Consider the following 21,107-nt stretch of genomic DNA (forward strand, 5'->3'; position numbering starts at 1 on the left):
CATGTGATCACGTCATCCATGCGCCTGGGGCGCCCTGACGTCACTCTGGAGCGCCCAGGAAGCCACACGGACGGTAAGTATACTGCTCCCCCGCTCCCCACTACACTTTACCATGGCTGCCAGGACTTTAGCGTCCCGGCAGCCATGGTAACCATTCAGAAAAAGCGAAACGTCTGATCCGGCAATGCGCCGAAACGACGTTTAGCTTAAGGCCGGATCCGGATCAATGCCTTTCAATGGGCATTCATTCCGGATCCGGCCTTGCGGCAAGTGTTCCGGATTTTTGGCCGGAGCAAAAAGCGCAGCATGCTGCAGTATTTTCTCCGGCCAAAAAACGTTCCGTTTTGGAACTGAAGACATCCTGAACGGATTTCTCTCCATTCAGAATGCATTAGGATAATCCTGATCAGGATTCTTCCGGCATAGAGCCCCGACGACGGAACTCTATGCCGGAAGAAAAGAACGCAAGTGTGAAAGAGCCCTTACAGGGGGGTGATCAATGACAGGGGGGTGATCAATGACAGGGGGGTGATCAGGAAGTCTATATGGGGTGATCACCCCCCTGTCATTGATCACCCCCCTGTAAGGCTCCATTCAGACGTCCGTATGTGTTTTGCGGATCCGATCCATGTATCCGTGGATCCGTAAAAAACATACGGACGTCTGAATGGAGCCTTACAGGGGGGTGATCAATGACAGGGGGGTGATCAGGGAGTCTATATGGGGTGATCACCCCCCTGTCATTGATCACCCCCACTGTAAGGCTCCAGTCAGACGTCCGTATGTGTTTTGCGGATCCGATCCATGTATCCGTGGATCCGTAAAAAACATACGGACGTCTGAATGGAGCCTTACAGGGGGGGTGATCAATGACAGGGGGGTGATCAGGGAGTCTATATGGGGTGATCACCCCCTGTCATTGATCACCCCCCTGTAAGGCTCCATTCAGACGTCCGTATGTGTTTTGCGGATCCGATCCATGTATCCGTGGATCTGTAAAAAACATACGGACGTCTGAATGGAGCCTTACAGGGGGGTGATCAATGACAGGGGGGTGATCAGGGAGTCTATATGGGGTGATCAGGGGTTAATAAGTGACAGGGGGGGTGTAGTGTAGTGGTGTTTGGTGCTACTTATTACTGAGCTGCCTGTGTCCTCTGGTGGTCGATCCAAGCAAAGGGGACCACCAGAGGACCAGGTAGCAGGTATATTAGACGCGGTTATCAAAACCTGTTAGGGGTTAAAAAAAATCACATCTCCAGCCTGCCAGCGAACGATCGCCGCTGGCAGGCTGGAGATCCACTCGCTTACCTTCCGATCCTGTGCGCGCGTTCACAGGAAATCTCGCGTCTTGCGAGATGACGCGTATATGCGTGACTGTGCGCAGAGCTGCCGCCTCCGGAATGTGATCCTGCGTTAGGCGGTCCGGAGGCAGTTAAAAGACCTCTGGAGGACACAGATTATTATTTTTTCAATGTTTCCACTGTAACTGGGGCATCCATAGGAGCCCCAGTTATAGGGGAAAACGGGCCCTGTGGGGGCATGACACACAGGCAGAGCTGATCAGGGTCTGTTCAGCTCTGCCTGTGCTCCTGTTCCAGACACCCCCCCCGGCTGTCACGTGACCGCAGGGACTAACAGAGAAAGCCGCACTGCTGCTTCCTGCTCCCTCCACGATGCGCTCAGGTAACGCTCTGCTGCCGCCACAGGAGAAGACAGAAGCGGTAATAAACCGCTCCTGTCTTCTCCTCAGGGTTTCTGCTGTGTCTGTCAGCTGGGACCTGACCTGCTCCTGCTAGATTGCAGGAGCTTTAATTAAAGCGCTGCCGGCACATGTATATACGTGCTAGCTGCACGGGGCATGTGCAGATAGCACGTATATAGCCATATGGCAGTCGGGAAGGGGTTAATAAACCTGGCTACAAGTCAGCTTAAAACCTATACCCTGGTGTTTTATCTGAATTGGATGGAACAAACGAGTGTCCTTTGACCCCAGCAAAGTTGATCCCGAGCATAACCCCTCACAATATAGATATATATATACACACTCACCTAAAGAATTATTAGGAACACCTGTTCTATTTCTCATTAATGCAATTATCTAGTCAACCAATCACATGGCAGTTGCTTAAATGCATTTAGGGGGGTGGTCCTGGTCAAGACAATCTCCTGAACTCCAAACTGAATGTCAGAATGGGAAAGAAAGGTGATTTAAGCAATTTTGAGCGTGGCATGGTTGTTGGTGCCAGACGGGCCGGTCTGATTATTTCACAATCTGCTCAGTTACTGGGATTTTCACGCACAACTATTTCTAGGGTTTACAAAGAAGGGTATGAAAAGGGAAAAACATCCAGTATGCGGCAGTCCTGTGGGCAAAAATGCCTTGTGGATGCTAGAGGTCAGAGGAGAATGGGCCGACTGATTCAAGCTGATAGAAGAGCAACGTTGACTGAAATAACCACTCGTTACAACCGAGGTATGCAGCAAAGCATTTGTGAAGCCACAACACGCACAACCTTGAGGCGGATGGGCTACAACAGCAGAAGACCCCACCGGGTACCACTCATCTCCACTACAAATAGGAAAAAGAGGCTACAATTTGCACAAGCTCACCAAAATTGGACTGTTGAAGACTGGAAAAATGTTGCCTGGTCTGATGAGTCTCGATTTCTGTTGAGACATTCAAATGGTAGAGTCCGAATTTGGCGTAAACAGAATGAGAACATGTATCCATCCTCTGATGGCTACTTCCAGCAGGATAATGCACCATGCCACAAAGCTCGAATCATTTCAAATTGGTTTCTTGAACATGACAATGAGTTCACTGTACTAAAATGGCCCCCACAGTCGCCAGATCTCAACCCAATAGAGCATCTTTGGGATGTGGTGGAACGGGAGCTTCGTGCCCTGGATGTGCATCCGTCAAATCTCCATCAACTGCAAGATGCTATCCTATCAATATGGGCCAACATTTCTAAAGAATGCTATCAGCACCTTGTTGAATCAATGCCACGTAGAATTAAGGCAGTTCTGAAGGCAAAAGGGGGTCCAACACCGTATTAGTATGGTGTTCCTAATAATTCTTTAGGTGAGTGTACATTTAAATCTCCCCTTTCCCTCTACAAGAACATATAACTGCACCGCTGAACGGAAAATATATTTTTCTTTTGCCACTAAGACATGACAAAAAGGGCTTTTGAGATAACTGCACTGCTGAACGGCAAATATATTTTACTTTTGCCACTAATACACGCCACAAAAGGCTTTAGAACATATAACTGCACCGCTGAACGGCAAATAAGACTGAGAAATATTTCCTTGTAATAACCCCTGTTAATGGCTGTAACACACAGCACTTGCACCCTAATAACAAGAACAGTTTACAGGAAGTACAGAGCTGTATAATGGCGATTTGGATCCCCAGTCAGTGCAGCAAGGTGTAATAGGATTGTTCCTATTACCCAGGCTGTAAACTCCCCTACTGAACCCTGTTCTACATAAATGCTGTGGAATGATTCCTTCCTATCCTTTTCCTACACCTTGAATAATCGTTCTTTGCACTTGTAAATAGTTTTTTTTAGTACAATTAAATTTTTTCTAACACTGTCCCTAGCGCCTGCTGACGTCTCTCTCTGCACGAAGTACACTTGTAAATGGCAGGATCAAAGATGGCTGAGGCTATTTATAGTCTGTGACATCACCTGGCTGGCTGCTGATTGGCTGCCTGCATAGCATTATGGGTGATCCCGCCTTCCTAGAGTTTCTTGCTCCATGTCCTCACATATGCAGCAACCCCGAAGCGTGAGGAAATTCCACTTCGTCAGCTTTGATTCGCTCATCTCTAGTGACAAACCTACCAGCTGGATGGCATCAAGACTGGTGTCATCAACCAACACAGGAATGGCAGCAGTGCTGAAACAGTGGCTTGCCAGCTCCTACTACAACATGTCCAGCCAATTATAGGGCTATACATAGTCTTCTCATATGAAGAGATGCAGTTCTGAAAGGTTAAGACTCACAAATGTAATACTACAAAGTTGGCAATAGTGGTTCTCTGTAGTGGGATCACCATCACTTTTTTGGGTCAATGCATCTCTGAGACAATTCTCAGGGCTTCTTGCCCATAATACTCATAATCCATTCTCACTATCCCCTTTCCTCTTGTCAGTGCGTATCACCATATCGTTCTTGGACACATGTTTGTGCTGGATTCACACTTGTCTATTCAGGTAGACACTGTTCCTTGTTAAATGGGTTCTCTGGGAATTAAGAAAAAAAAATACAGAAAATACAGAAATATTACTTTTATTATAAATATATTACAAAATACCTTTCATTAGTTATGATGGCTCATTTTGTCTAGTGAGCAATCATAGGAGAAAGAAGATAGCCACTATCCTGCTAGTACACACAAAACCTGTCCTAATCGCAGAGCTGCCTCATCCTCATCTCTTCTCTGCTTGTCAGGGATTATGATCCTGAATACAGCTGATGAGATCTTCAGCTGTCTCTGTAGGAATGGATTTCATGAGGAGACATAAAGTACAGAGAGGAGGTGGGGATGTGGCTGATAGCAGCAGCACTTGTATGCAGCCTCAATTACCACAATCTGTCCTGTCCGCCCTCTCTGTTCTTCATGTCTCCTCATGAACTCCATTCCCACAGAGATTCAGCTGAAGATCTTATCAGCTTTATTCAGGATCATAACCCCTGACAAGCAGAGCAGAGAGAAGGATGAGGCAGCTCTTTAGCTCAGCGTTCTGAAGTTACTTGTCCTCCTGTGTGATTAGGACAGGTTTTGTGTATACTAATAGGATGGTGGCTATTTTATTTCACCTAGTGATTATGTATTTATAAAAAGTAATATTTAAGTATTTTCATTTTCTTAATTCCCGGAGAACCCCTTTAAGAAATGTAAAGTCATTAAACGGCTTCTCTTGGATTAATATGATGTTTAACAGATATTCTCGTGTACTTGCTTACCTCATGTTCATCTTTCTAATGTTTTTTTTTGGGCTCAGTCTGGACGTTCCTGACCTGTTTTCACAATGTAAACAAATCAATCGGGTTTGTTTCCATCCTGTATGTAGCACTTTCTGTTGCTCTTACCAACCAAGCCCATGATGCCCTTTTCCTTTCTCAGCCACAGCTCCAGCACCGCCCCCTAACAGTGCCCAGTTAGTTTATAGCTCCTCCCACCCCTCCAGTTACATAGACCTCCTCTATAACTGCCCCGCCCATGGACACAGGAAATAAGAAAGAGCTGAGAGGACATGGTTATCTTCATAAACTTTTATTTTAAAGAAGGTTGATACAAAACATAAAACCCCTTTAAGCACCTTATTATAGAAAGTTTCTGTGTAAGGCCCATTGCTTTCAAGGGGATCAAAGGTAGAAACCAGTTTGATCTTCAGTGATTAGATTGACCACATCCTCCAATTCAACATACAGAATATCACCATACCTCCCAACTAGAGTTGAGCGAACCCGTACTGTAAAGTTCGGGTTCGTACCGAACTTTAGGTTTTTCGGCACCCGAACATTTACGTAAAAGTTCGGGTTCGGTGTTTGGCGATTTTTATGGCGCTTTTTGAAAGGCTGCAAAGCAGCTAATCAACAAGCGTCATGCTACTTGCCCAAAGAGGCCATCACAGCCATGCCTACTATTGGCATGGCTGTGATTGGCCAATTGCAGCATGTGACCCAGCCTCTATTTAAGCTGGAGTCACGTAGCGCCGCCCGTCACTCTGCTCGGATTAGTGTAGGGATAGAACTGCTTCTTTACTCAGCGATCTACAGCAAATGTGTTTTGTGGGTGCAGTGCACAATTGTTTTAAGCCTGCCCTGAGCAAACTACTACTGAAAACGAACTTTTTTTCCTTCAGTTAGTCAATACATAATCGGTAGCCATTTTATGCAACGATAGTGCACCAGCACAGGATATCTGCATGTCTGCAAGTCCAGAAATACTGCTTTGAGACACTGGGGTTAAAAAAACAACAACTCTGTTTCATATAGTGCACATCTAGGATTATCGCTGCATAAGAGACTGTTCAATTTAGGCCAGAAATACGGCTTTCTCATACTGGGGCATACTGGGGTGAAAAAAAAAAAAAACATCTGTTTTTATATAGTGCACATCTAGGATTATAGGTGCATAAGGGACTGTTCATTTTTGGCCAGAAATACGGCTTTTGCATACCGGGGGTGGAAAAAACACTGTTTTATATACTGCACATCTGTGATTATAGGTGCATAAGTTACTGTTAAATTTAGGCCACAAATACGGCTTTTGCTTACTGGGGTTAAAAAAAAACCTCTGATATACTGCACATCTGGGATTATAGGTGCATAAATTACTGTGAAATTTTGGCCACAAATACGGCTTTTGCTTACTGGGGTTAAAAAAAACCTCTGATATACTGCACATCTGTGATTATAGGTGCATAAGTTACTGTGAAATTTAGGCCACAAATACAGCTTTTGCTAACTGGGGTTTAAAAAAAAACTCTGATATACTGCACATCTGGGATAAGACGTGCATAAGTTACTGTAAAATTTAGGCCACAAATACCGCTGTCATATAGAGTTAAAAAAAAAATAATTATTTACAATACCCTACATCAGGGTTTTTATTGGCGGATAATTATTTTTAACAGACTCAACCACTTTTTACTTTGCTTGGTGAACGCTAACTATGAGGCAAACATCTAATAAGGGACGCGGTCGTGGTGGTGGTGGTGTTGGTGGAGCCTCTGGTGCAGGGAGAGGACATGGCCGTTCTGCCACAGCTACACGTCCTACTGAACTTACTACCTCAGGTCCCAGTAGCCGCCAGAATCTACAGCGATATTTGGTCGGGCCTAATGCCTTTCTAAGGATGGTAAGGCCTGAGCAAGTACAGGCGCTAGTCGATTGGGTGGCCGACAGTGGATCCAGCAGGTTCACATTATTTCCCACCCAGTCTTCTGCAGAATGCGCACAGGTGGCGCCAGAAACCCATGCCCATCAGTCTGTCACATCACCCCCGTGCATATCGGGGAACCTGTCTGAGCCTCAAGTCATGCAGCAGTCTCTTATGCTGTTTGAAGACTCTGCTGGCAGAGTTTCCCAAGGGCATCCACCTAGCCCTTCCCCAGGGGTGGAAGACCTGACGCACAACCACTTATGTTTCCTGATGAGGACATGGGAATACCACCTCAGCACGTCTCTGATGATGACGAAACACAGGTGCCAACTGCTGCGTTTTTCTGCAGTGTGCAGACCGAAAAGGAGGTCGGGGAGGAAGACTGGGTGGAGGACGATGCAGGGGACGATGGAATGAAGGTCGTGTCACTGACTTTCAGAGTTCGGAGGAAGAGGCAGTGGTGAGACCGAGCCAACAGTGTAGCAAAAGAGGGAGCAGGGTGCAAAAGCAGAGCAGCTGTCGCCAAAACTGTTCGCCTGCTACTGGCCACCATCACCAGGGACCGAGCAAAGCAAAGCCAGCTTAAAGGAGTTCCCGGCATGGCACTTCTTCACACAATGTGCTGATGACAAGACCAGAGTGGTTTGCACGCTGTGCCATCAGAGCCTGAAGCGATGCATTAACGTTCTGAACCTTAGCACAACCTGCATGACCAGGCATCTACATGCGAGACACGGGCTGCAGTGGAGTAAGCACCTTCAAAACCAAGAAAGGGCTCAGGCCCCTACTGCTCCCTCTTCTGCCTCGGCCTTTTCCTCCGCCTCTGGAGGAACGTTGGCACCTGCCGCCCAGCAAACAGAGGATGTGCCACTAACACCACCACCTCCGTCACCAAGCATCTCCACCATGTCACACGGAAGCGTTCAGCTCTCCATCTAAAAAACCTTGGAGAGAAAGCGTAAATTCCCACCTAGCCACCCTCGATCCCTGGCCCTAAATGCCAGCATTTCTAAACTGCTGGCCTTTGAAATGCTGTCATTCAGGCTGGTGGAGACGGACAGCTTCAAACAGCTCATGTCGCTTGCTGTCCCACAGTATGTCATTCCCAGCCGCCACTACTTCTCCAGTAGAGCCGTGCCGTCCCTGCACAACCAAGTATCTGATAAAATCAAGTGTGCACTGCGCAACGCCATCTGTGGCAAGGTCCACCTAACCACAGATACGTGGACCAGTAAGCACGGCCAGGGACGTTATATCTCCCTAACTGCACACTGGGTAAATGTAGTGGCGGCTGGGCCCCAGGCGGAGAGCTGTTTGGCGCACGTCCTTCCGCCGCCAAGGATCGCAGGGCATCATTCTTTGCCTCCTGTTGACGCCTCTTCCTACTCTGCTTCCTCCTCCTCTTCTACCACCTCCTCATCCGGTCAGCGACAGACCTTCACCACCAACTTCAGCACAGCCCGGGGTAAACGTCAGCAGGCCGTTCTGAAACTGATGTGTTTGGGGGACAGGCCCCACACCGCGCAGGAGTTGTGGCGGTGTATAGAACAACAGACCGACGAGAGGTAGCTGCCAGTGAGCCTCAAGCCCGTCCTGGTGGTGTGCGATAATGGACGAAATCTCATTGCAGCTCTGGGACTAGCGGTTTGACGCACATCGATGCCTGGCCCATGTGCTGAATTTGGCGGTGCAGAAATTCATTCACAACTACCCCGACATGTCAGAGCTGCTGAATAAAGTGCGCGCTTCCGGCGTTCTCATCCTGCCGCCGCTCGGCTGTCTGCTCTACAGCATAACTTCGGCCTTCCCGCTCACCGCCTCATATGCGACGTGCCCACCAGGTGAAACTCCACCTTGCACATGCTGGAGAGACTGTGCGAGCAGCAGCAGGCCATAGTGGAGTTTCAGCTGCAGCACGCACGGGTCAGTCGCACTGCGGATCAGACCCACTTCACCACCAATGACTGGGCCTCCATGCGAGACCTGTGTGCCCTGTTGCGCTCTTTCGAGTACTCCACCAACATGGCCAGTGGCGATGACACCGTTATCACCGTTACAATACCACTTCTATGTCTCCTTGAGAAAACACTTAGGGCGATGATGAAGGAGGATGTGGCCCAGGATGAGGAGGAGGAAGAGGGGTCATTTCTAACACTTTCAGGCCAGTCTTTTAGAAGTGGCTCAGAAAGAGGATTTTTGCAACAGCAGAGGCCAGGTACAAACTTGGTTGGCAAGCCAGGGCCCACTACTGGAGGACAAGGAGGAGGAGGATGAGGAGGAGGATGAGGATGAAGCATGTTCACAGCGGGTTGGCATCCAACGCAGCTCGGGCCCATCACTGGTGCGTGGCTGGGGGGATACGGAGGACGCAGACGATACGCCTCCCACAGAGGACAACTTGTACTTACCTCTGGGCAGCCTGGCACACATGAGCGACTACATGCTGCAGTGCCTGCCCAACGACAGCAGAGTTGCTCACATTTTAACGTGTCCTGACTATTGGGTGGCCACCCTGCTGGATCCCCGTTACAAAGACAATGTGACATCCTTAAAGGGATTCTGTCATGACATTTGAGGCCTATAATCTAAACATATGGCCAGGTCCATACTAATAACCTGAATCCGAAACTGTCCTTATTATATCTGCCTGTGGCTCTATTAGCACATAAAAACAGGTTTTAATAACCTGTCATTCATCTACCTAAGGTGTCCAAGGGGACGTCGCTTCATACAGGGTGCCCAGCACCACTTTCCCACTAGAAATCGCCGCCCTCCCTTTCTATAGAGCCGCCTTCCTCACCTCAGCGCCGCCTCCCACAGCCAGATACCGTGCAGCTGTGAGAGGATGGCTGCAATAGGGCGGTCAAGGCAGGTTTGAGCGAAGTACGCCGGCCGTCGCATGCGCACTTCGCTCAACGAGGCCACTGCCAGGAGTCCGCACGGGCGCATCAGGTTATACCTAGCTGGGATCTGGCTGTGGGAGGCGGCGCTGAGGTGAGGAAGGCGGCTCTATAGAAAGGGAGGGCGGCGATTTCTAGTGGGAAGGCGGCAGCCGGGCACCCTGTATGAAGCGACGTCCCCTTCGACACCAATAGAGCCACAGGCACATTTAATAAGGACAGTTTCGGATTCAGGTTATTAGTAGGGACCTGGCCATATGTTTAGGTTATAGGCCTCAAATGTCATGACAGAATCCCTTAAATTCCCTCACTGGAGCGTGATCGGAAGATGCTACAAGCGCACGCTGGTAGACGCGCTCCTGAGAGCATTCCCTACTGACGCCGGGGGACAAGTGGAAGCACAAGGCAAAGGTAGGGGAGGAGGAAGAGGTCACCAACGCAGCGCCAGCACCTCAGAAGGCAGGGTTAGCATGGCCGACATGTGGAAAAGCTTTGTCACCTCGCTGCAACAACCGGCCCCAACTGCTGATATGGAGCGTGTTAGCAGGAGCAGGGCCGTCTTTAATATTGATTGGACCCTGGGCAAAAATTTACTTGGGCCCCCTGGATCCCGCCTTCCCACACCTTAGCAGGCAATCACGCCCTCCACCACAACACACACACACAAAAAAAAAAATCACACATCTGGTAGAGTACAGTGAATGACTGTAAATACTTCCAGTTCTGAAGACTCCAGCGGCTCAGGGTCAGTGCTCTGGGCAGCTGGGCTCAGGCTGGAAGTGGGCACCGCTCTGCAGGAAGGAGACCAGGGCTCGGCTCACCCTAGTGTTCCAGTGCACCCCAGCACCCCACAGTATGCAGTATAGAGCCCCACAATATACAGTACCCCACAGTATATAGTAGAGCAGTATAGCAGCCCACAGTATACAGCACCCCACACTATACAGGCCCCCCACACTATACAGCCCCCCCACACTATACAGCCCCCCCACACAGTATACAGGCCCCCCACACAGTATACAGGCCCCCCCCACACTATACAGGCCCCCCCCACACTATACAGGCCCCCCCACACTATACAGGCCCCCCCACACTATACAGGCCCCCCCACACTATACAGGGCCCCCACACTATACAGGGCCCCCACACTATACAGGGCACCCCCCCCCCCCCACAGTATACAGGCCCCCCACAGTATACAGCACCCCACTATACTGTAGTTTACAGTATATTAGCATAACAGCCCCTGTCCCCTTTTTCTGATGTAATCTTCACAAAAGAAAAGCTCCAAACTTCTCCCGCAACACTCCTGGTTTGGACCTGTGATGACCTCATAGCCATGTGACCAGTAATATTGCTAGGTTACTGGTCACATGGTGATGATGATATCTAAGGTCCTAGACTAGATCACAGCTTTCACAGTACGCTGGCTGGACTCAGTGCCGGCAGGCATGGCATGGCAGCACCCACTGTGTTGCTGACAGCCTGACACCCGGGGCAGTGGCTAGCAGGGCTCAAGAGGCAGCTGCCTTGGGCCCCCCAGGAGCAACTGGGCCTGGGGAAGCTGCCCCTTTTGCCCCTTGGTAAAGACGGCCCTGAGCAGGAGGCAGCATTTGAACAACATGGTGGAACAGTACCTGTGCACACGCCTACACATACTGACTGATGGTTCTGCCCCATTAAACTTCTGGGTCTCCAAATTGTCCACATGGCCAGAGCTTGCCCTGTATGCCTTGGAGGTGCTGGCCTGCCCTGCAGCCAGTGTCCTCTCTGAACGTGTATTCAGCACGGCAGAAGGCGTCATTACAGACAGACGCAGCCGCCTGTCCACAGCCAACGTGGACAAGCTCACGTTCATTAAAATGAACCAGGCCTGGATCCCACAAGACTTGTCTGTACCTTGTGCAGAATAGACAGTTCTAACAGCCTCAACCATCCATCCTTTGAGATGGATCCGAACCCGAACATCCAGGTGTCCGCTCAACTCTACTCCCAACTGTTTGGACATTCAAAAAGAGACACTTATGGTTCATTGCATGAAAGATCAATTTTTCCTGCATATTTAAACCCTTCAATAGATTTCTCTTACGAAGTAGAGCAAAAATTATCTGAGTATAGAATTTTCTAAAATTCTAATTGATATGAAATAACTAGGGATGAGCGAATCGACTTTGGATGAAACATCCGAAGTCGATTTGCATAAAACTTCATTTTAATACTGTACGGAGCGAGCACTCCATACAGTATTAGAATGTATTGTCTCGGATGGGCCGAAGTTATTACCTCTGGAAGTCTTGCGAGACTTCACTTAATAATTTCAGAAATTGAATTATAATGTAAAAAAACATTGCCCGAATTCGGGTTCGGTTCCAAGTGGTACAGTATAAATCAATTTCTGAAGTATTGAAACAAAGTTTTATGCGAATCGACTTCGGATGTTTCATCCGAAGTCGATTCGCTCATCCCTAGAAATAACAAGACGGGCTCTAATATACAGATAGGAATCGGACAAACACTTTCAGGATTAATATTGTAAATGAAACTAGAAAAGGTACAATTTCTGGGGAAATTGTGTGAAGTGTTCTTGCATTTCTGGGGGGTGACCTGGTGGTCCAGGGGGGGGTGACCTGGTGGTTCGGGGGGGGTCATCTGGTGGTCCAGGGGTGGTCACCTGGTGGTTCGGGGGGGGGGGGGGGTCACCTGGTGGACTAAGTTAAATGGCAGAAATTTGATTGGCTATTTTAGGCTCCGCCCACTTTTTCAAATTTGAATCCCAGTCACCCATTGACCAACTGTTCCAAGTTTAGTGACTTTGCCATTGACCCTCTAAGAGCAGCGGCAGTTTTAAATTTTCCCATTAAAACATATGGCTGAAATTTGATTGGCCGTTGTAGACTCCGCCCACTTTTAAACATTTGAATTCTAGTCACCTATTAACCGAATATATTAAGTTTAACAACCCTGCCATTAACATTGTTGAAATGGCAGCAATTAAAAATGTTCTCATTGAAGTCAATAGGGAAAATCTGATTGGTTGTTTGTAGCTCCGCCCACTTTTTAATGTCCCCAAAATGTGACAGAAATTTTGAGGTTGACCCCATGACTAAGTGACCCAAGTTTGGTCAGTTTAACTCCGAAGCTGTATGAGTGACAAACGTTTGCATTTTTCCAATAAAACTCTATGGGAGAAAAAAAGAGGTTTTCGGGGGCCCGCCTCAGGGGCCCGGAGGGTGGGATCGGTTAACAAAGCACAAGCAAGATACTCGGGTATGTGCCGACCAAGAGTTCAAAGTTCGGTATTTATACTCCTAAATCTGTGGGAGGAGTAGCAATTTGAACCTCTCATTATAGTCAATGGGGAGAATTTGATTGGTTCTGTGTGGCCCCGCCCACATTTTAGGGTCTCCGAAATGTTCTAACAAATTGCGCGTTGACCCCATGACTAAGTGACCCAAGTTTGGTGACTTTAGTTTTTAAATCTGTGCGACTGGGAGCGATTTGAAAATTTTCCCTGTCAAAGTCAATGGGAAAAAACGTGGACTTTGGGGGCCCGTCCCAGGGGCCCGGAAGGTGGGATCGGTTAACAAAGCACAAGTAAGGTACTAGGGTGGGTGCCGACCAAGACTGCAAAGTTTGGAATTTGTACTCCTAAAAATGTGGGAGGAGTAGCAATTTGAACGTCTCATTACAGTCAATGGGGAGATTTTGATTGGTTCTGTGTGGCCCCGCCCACTTTTCAGGGTCCCCGAAATGTGCCAAAAATTTTCGGGTTGATCCCATGACGAAGTGACCCAAGTTTGGTGACTTTAGCGTCAAAGCCTGGCGAGTGGGAGCGATTTGAAAATTTACCCTGTCAAAGTCTATAGGAAAAAAGGGGGCCCCGGGGGTGGGATCGCTCCACAAAGTAATAGCAATCCGATCGGGAACAATCTGCACGTTTTAGTAATTTTTTGTCTATGTAGTGTAAAAATTGTGGGAGGAGTTAGGGTGGCAAATTTGGCTATAATAAGAATAATAAGAACTAGAAAAGGTACAATTTCTGGGGAAATTGTGTGAAGTGTTCTTGCCTCCACCAGTAGCTTACAACTGGAGTGGGCGGAGTAACTGGGTGGAGTGGCTTGAGTAACTGTTGTGCGATTGGATTGGTTCGGGGGGGGGGGGGGGGGGGTCACCTGGGAGTCCGGGGGGGGGGGGGGTCACCTGGTGGTCTAAGTTAAATGGCTGAAATTTGATTGGCTATTTTAGGCTCCGCCCACTTTTTCAAATTTGAATCCCAGTCACCCATTGACCAACTGTTCCAAGTTTAGTGACTTTGCCATTGACCCTCTAAGAGCAGCGGCAGTTTTAAATTTTCCCATTAAAACATATGGCTGAAATTTGATTGGCCGTTGTAGACTCCGCCCACTTTTAAACATTTGAATTCTAGTCACCTATTAACCGAATATATTAAGTTTAACAACCCTGCCATTAACATTGTTGAAATGGCAGCAATTAAAAATGTTCTCATTGAAGTCAATAGGGAAAATCTGATTGGTTGTTTGTAGCTCCGCCCACTTTTTAATGTCCCCAAAATGTGACAGAAATTTTGAGGTTGACCCCATGACTAAGTGACCCAAGTTTGGTCAGTTTAACTCCGAAGCTGTATGAGTGACAAACGTTTGCATTTTTCCAATAAAACTCTATGGGAGAAAAAAAGAGGTTTTTGGGGGCCCACCCCGGGGGCCCGGAGGGTGGGATCGGTTAACAAAGCACAAGCAAGATACTCGGGTATGTGCCGACCAAGAGTTCAAAGTTCGGTATTTATACTCCTAAATCTGTGGGAGGAGTAGCAATTTGAACGTCTCATTATAGTCAATGGGGAGAATTTGATTGGTTCTGTGTGGCCCCGCCCACATTTTAGGGTCTCCGAAATGTTCTAACAAATTGCGCGTTGACCCCATGACTAAGTGACCCAAGTTTGGTGACTTTAGTTTCAAATCTGTGCGACTGGGAGCAATTTGAAAATTTTCCCTGTCAAAGTCAATGGGAAAAACGTGGATTTTGGGGGCCCGTCCCAGGGGCCCGGAGGGTGGGATCGGTTAACAAAGCACAAGCAAGGTACTCGGGTGGGTGCCGACCAAGACTGCAAAGTTTGGAATTTGTACTCCTAAAAATGTGGGAGGAGTAGCAATTTGAACGTCTCATTACAGTCAATGGGGAGATTTTGATTGGTTCTGTGTGGCCCCGCCCACTTTTCATGGTCCCCAAAATGTGCCAAAAATTTTCGGGTTGACCCCATGACTAAGTGACCCAAGTTTGGTGACTTTAGCGTCAAAGCCTGGCGAGTGGGAGCGATTTGAAAATTTACCCTGTCAAAGTCTATGGGAAAAAAGGGGGCTTCCGGGGCCCGCCACCGGGGCCCCGGGGGTGGGATCGCTCCACAAAGTAATAGCAATCCGATCGGGAACAATCTGCACGTTTTGGTAAATTTTTGTCTATGTAGTGTAAAAACTGTGGGAGGAGTTAGGGTGGCAAATTTGGCTATAATAATAATATATATGTGAGATAACAATAAGTGTTCTTGCTATGCAAGAACACTTAATAATGAAAATCTATACCTCAGATCAAAAAGAGGAATATTTATGACTTGGGTCAAAAAGAGGGACTGTCCCTTCAAAAGAGGGACACTTGGGAGGTCTGTATTACTTTTATTATCATTGGTGACAATAGAAACCTTATTAAAAGTCTTCCCCAATTTTTTTCAAAGCAGTTTGCATCTGAATAATCAGTTTTCTCACCAATTGGTTAAACTGTATAACGCTTCAAAGAGATAAGGGACTTCATTCCTTTCATTATTTGAATCATGCAATTAATCTTTACTTTTTTTTATTTTTTTTTGAGGCACAAGGCACTTCCTGTCTGTGGAACACAAACTTCCTGTAGTTGGAACACATAGCATTTCCTGTCCCTGGAACACAAGCTTCCTGTATTTGGAACACATGGCATTTCCTGTCTGCAGAACACAAACTTCCTGTCTGTGGAACACATGGTACTACCTCTCTGTGGAACACAAGGCACTTCTTGTAGACAGCTCCTTGCATAGGATCTCATATGGATCAAGACTGAGCTCCCATTAGGTCATTACTCCAGGATATTCCAGGTATTGTTTAATCAATGTATTTGGTAGGTAGAATTAACATTGACTCAATGTGTAGGATCAGCATGATGTTACTTCCTGTTTCGGACACTTCCTGTCAGCCAGATTGAAATGTTTTTATAAGTTTGGACTGTTTATATGTTTCCTTTTATGTTTAATGAAGTTAGGAGCTTTCACTGCCTGAAATTCTACAAGGAATTTTATTATCTTCCAATAAACCTTCGATTCCCAGCACATATGTAGGACTGGTGGTAGAGCACTTAGGACCTATCAGTGGGAGAATTATCTCTAGAGATGATCTAATCCCACGAACAAGCCGAATTTCCTTGTGCTTCGTGTCAGCAAATCGATTTAACCTGAAATAGTATAAAAAACTAAAAAATTCAAACTTGCCTCCTCCATTTGCTCGCGATGAGCCGCCAGCCTCCATCTTGCTTGAAGATCTCGGCCTAAATTCCGTGCGGCGCGAGATTACATCATCACGCCAGACGCGTGATGACGTAATCTCGCGCCGCAGAGGATCTTCAAGCAAGATGGAGGCTGGCAGCTCGTTGTGAGTAGTGTTGAGCGAACTTCTGTTTTAAGTTCGGCGTCTAAAGTTCGGCTTCCGGTTAGCGGAGGATCCCGATATGGATTCCGAATTCCGTTGTGGTCCGTGGTAGCGGAATCAATAATCGGCCATTATTGATTCCGCTACCACAGACCCCAACGGAATTCGGAATCCATATCGGGATTCTTCACTAACTGGAAGCCGAACTTAAAACAGAAGTTCGCTCAACACTAGTCGTGAGCAAATGGAGGAGGTAAGTTTGATTTAATTTTTTTTTATTGTTAATTTTACACTCAGATGCCGCGATCATGTATGAACGCGGCATCTGAAGGGTACAATGACGGGGGCGGCGCTATCGCAGCTCCCTGTTATTGCACCCGATACTTCCAAAAAAACATGCTTCGTGAGGAAGTAATTAGACACAAAGCAAATTTTATTTTGAAATTCGGCGAATCAGCCAAATCGAACTTTTAAGAAATTCGCTAATCTCTAATATGCATAATAAGAACCTTTGATCCTGAGGGTGATAACTGATCCAGGACGGAGGTAAGTGGATGTGATTTGTACTGCCCTCTAGTCAGGGCCGGTTTTAGACCAAATGTAGCCCTGGGCAAAATCAAGAGGAGGCCCACATCTTGTAACAAAGTGCTAAAATCATAGTCCGACACCCCCGCCGATCAGCTGTTTGAAGAGACGGCGCGTGCTGTTCACTACTGCTGTCCCATAGACATACAGCAGCAGAGCAGGAAGAGAGAAGGAGACGGCACGTGCGCACAGCTGTCTCCTCAAACAGCTGATCGTCGGGAGTGCCAGGTGTCAGACCCCCGCCGATCTAATATTGATGTCATCAATATGAAAAAACCCGCAGAGCCTCTTAAAGCTGCTACCCCCAATTCTGTGCCTGTTCTGCTCCCCCCATGTCCACAAACTGTCACAGGTAATGGGGAAAACACCAGGTACACACAAATGAAATGGACAACAGTCTGGGGTGGAAATGCTCATACGCCGTATACCTATGCCCTGCTAAAACTGACGAGCCCTAGGATAGGCAGCGGGAAACGAGACAGCTGGTTCCTTCCCAGATGAAGAAACCCACGTCTCTCTGAGGCCTAGACCCAAAACACACCAGAGAACAACAAACACAAATGGTAACTAGTACTTAGCTTAGAGATGTATGGAGAAGCAGGAGATCCAAGACAAACAAGCTCAAGCAACTCCAAGAGGAAATATCTACCGCATGGTCAGCAGTGTGAGGCGGACCTAAATAGAGCCTCATCACTGATAACAAGCAGAACCTGAGGAGAGGCGAGATCCTGCCAAACAACAACATACAAAGAGGAAAACAGAGAGACCTGTCAGATAGCCTCACGTGCAGCAAGTCTATCCCATCTTCTCACCTCTGTCACAAGAGGCACCGTGACACAAACACTATGCTATACTATACACCCAGACTGCCCTCATTACTAATGCCTCCAATAGTGATAATACTCCCCAAGATAGCCCCCATTAATAGCAATGCCCTCCATATTGCGTCAAATAATAACACCCCTACAGTACTCTAGTAGTAATAATATAACCATAATGCTCCCAGTGGCTCTAATGTCCCCCTGTAATGCCTCCCACTAGTTCCAATATATAATGCTTCCACCGTAGTGACAGTATGTATATAATGCTCCTCCATTCCTCCCCAGTAGGACCTAGTATATATAATGATCTCCTTCCCCCTTCCCGGGTGCCCCCAGCAGTGTGGACATTTTGTATTAAAAATCACAGTCCGACACCCCCGCCGATCATCTGCGCCGCGAGCGGGTCTGAAATCAAATGCGGTCACCGGGAGCAGGCAGTTCAGAGACCAGCCGCCGGGGGCCTTCATCGGGCTGTTCTCGGAACTGCCTGCTTCCGGTGACCACATTTGATTTCAGACCCGCTTGCGGCATAGGCACAGGTAAGGGCTTACCACATGCCGGACGGGTGAGTCTAACCTTACTAAAGATGGCAGCCTGCATGTGTTCACTGGCGAACACTGCGAACTGGCCATCACTGGTTATCAGTAGTCCTTAATAATTTCCAATTAGTAATATATATGCTATACTAGCTGAAGGACCCGGCTTCGCTCGGGTATATTTAATCTATTTCATTTAATGTTTGTGTGTGTCGTTAAGGCCTCTTGCCCACGACCTTATGGCTTTTTCAGTATTTTGCGGCCCGCAAAAAACGGATCCGCAAAAAATACGGTTGACGTCCGTGTGCATTCCGTTTTTTGCGGAAAGGAACAGCTGGCCCCTGATAGAACAGTACCATCCTTGTCCGGTATGCGGACAATAATAGGACATGTTCTATCTTTGAACGGAAATACGGAAACGAAAGGCATACGGAGTACCTTCCTTTTTCTTATTTAAAATCCATTGAAATGAATGGTTCCGTAAAAGATATTGACAGTATCCACTATAACAGTGACATGTACAGCACCCCACCCCATTAACAGTGATCTCCACAGCCCCCACCCCTTAACACTGAGCCCCCCACAGTGCCCCGTCCCTTAAAATTGGACCTCCACAGTAGCCCACCCCCTTAACTTTGACCTTTACAGCAGCCTTCCCCTTTAACAGTAAGTTTCACAACATACCACCCCCTTGACAGTGACCTCCACAGCAGCCCGCCCCCTTAACAGTGGCCTTTACAGCAATTTGCCCCTTAACACTGACCTCCATAGCGGACCATCCCCCTAACTGTGACCTCCACCTCAGCCTGCCCCTAGGGTGGCCATAGGTCCAGTTTTAGGCCGGACAGTCCGGATTTCAGACTCCCTGTCCTCCATCTGGCGCAGGGCCTGGACGGACACAAGGATGCCCTTTAGAACAGCTCAGTCTCAGAAAGCAGCACTGTGCTGTCTGAGTGTGAGCTGCAGGAAGAAAGTCACCGTCCCTCCCACCCCTGCAGCTCACAGAAGTTGATTTTTAACCTAATTTTCTCAATCCCTATTGGATAAGAAGTGGGAGGGGCGTGGCCTAACCAGATCGGGGCGTGACTTAGCGGGACCTAAAAGTTGATTTTGAACTTCATTTTTTTCAATCCCTGTCGGCTGAGGAGTGGTAAGGGGCGTGGCCTAACTGGATCGGGGGCGTGACCTTTTAAACAGCTCAGTCTAAGACAGCAGCACTGTGCTGTCTGAGTGTGAGCTGCAGGGAGAAAGCCACCCTCCCTCCCACCCCTGCAGCTGACAGAAGTTGATTTTTAACTTCATTTTTTCAATTCCTGTCCGATAAGGAGTGGAAGGGACGTGGCCTAAGCGGGACCTGGGGGCGGAGTTTAAAGTTTGTCTTTTGAGGGTGGACACATTGTGGCAGGTGGCGTGTCTGGCCTCTTTCTTACTGGCTCATTTCCATACCAAATAAACTGGATTTTCAGAGGATAAAAAAATCTATTGCTGGAACAAAGGCACGTCTGGAAATAAGGTACTAAGTGCTATTAGGCCCTGGCTTTACTTCAATAGCGATTATCCTGGTGACAGATTTCCTTTACAGCTTATCTACAGCAGTGAAAATAAATGGCTGGGTTGTTATGGAAACCTGGAGTAAAACTGTATGTGGAGGCTGGAGGACCTGCGGGCTTCTATTGGCTGATAAGGATCATGTGACCAGGCTTCTATTGGCTAATGCATTTTCCGGGAATATCTCAGGAACGGTACGTCCTAGAGAGCTGAGAACTGTTCTAAAACCTTCTCGGACACCTGATGTACCTGTGTGCCAAATTTCGTGATTGTAAATGCGACAGTGCGGATCCCTTTAGCGGACATACACACACATACACTCAGCTTTATATATTATATGAACATGATGATTATTATTTTTTTCTTCTCATCTTTCTTGACGGACATTTATTTGTAGATTTATAGAGCTATTAAGATTGTATTTATGTGAGTTATATATATATATATTCCTCCAAATGTAAGTTAGCAGTAAATTCACCTTGTTCCTTACATACAGGTAAAGTTTTCTTTGGAAGATAATGGTGCTTTCTATCAATGACCCCCCGAGAATGGATGAGGACAGAGACCTCATGGCTGCGAGGATATTAGACCTCACCCTAGAGATCATCTACCTGATAACTGGAGAGGTGAGAGTCTCACATCACATCACTCTTATCTCTATTAATAATACAGGGAAATGACTGGAAAGGTGAAGGACTCTTAGAATACATGTAGTGATCGGTGTCTCCCCATACACAGGATTACACAGTAGTGAAGAGGTCGTCTGGTGAGTGTGTGACACCCCATGTATCAGGAGGATGGAGCAGGACCCCAGGAGCCATCACTGAGCCTCCACCTTATTCACTGATACATGAGCAGAAGATCCTAGAACTTACCACCAGGATCACTGAGCTGCTGACCGGAGAGGTGAGCGCTGCTGGGAATGCTGGGACATTATACAATAACGCCAAGGAGGTGTCTGGAGGATGATTGTATGATTGTGTGTGTCAGGTTCCTATAAGGTGTCAGGATGTCACTGTCTATTTCTCCATGGAGGAGTGGGAGTATTTAGAAGGACACAAGGATCTGTACAAGGATGTCATGATGGAGGATCACCAGCCCCTCACATCACCAGGTAAGAGATC

At 47.5% G+C, this 21,107-nt stretch overlaps 1 protein-coding gene and 1 long non-coding RNA gene across 16 annotated transcripts in view; both read left to right on the top strand.

Annotated features, from left to right (window-relative positions):
* The window catches only part of LOC120994415 (zinc finger protein 420-like), a 289,066-nt gene that overhangs the window by 86,741 nt on the left and 181,218 nt on the right, over window positions 1–21,107 (top strand). The window lies entirely within an intron of this gene.
* LOC120994434 lies at window positions 15,832–21,023 on the top strand. Its single transcript, XR_005777413.1, has 4 exons — window positions 15,832–15,946; window positions 20,480–20,609; window positions 20,722–20,889; window positions 20,974–21,023. It is a non-coding gene; the product is annotated as an uncharacterized LOC120994434 (long non-coding RNA).

This window comes from Bufo bufo, chromosome 3 (assembly GCF_905171765.1).
Source record: "Bufo bufo chromosome 3, aBufBuf1.1, whole genome shotgun sequence".
NCBI lineage: Eukaryota > Metazoa > Chordata > Amphibia > Anura > Bufonidae > Bufo > Bufo bufo.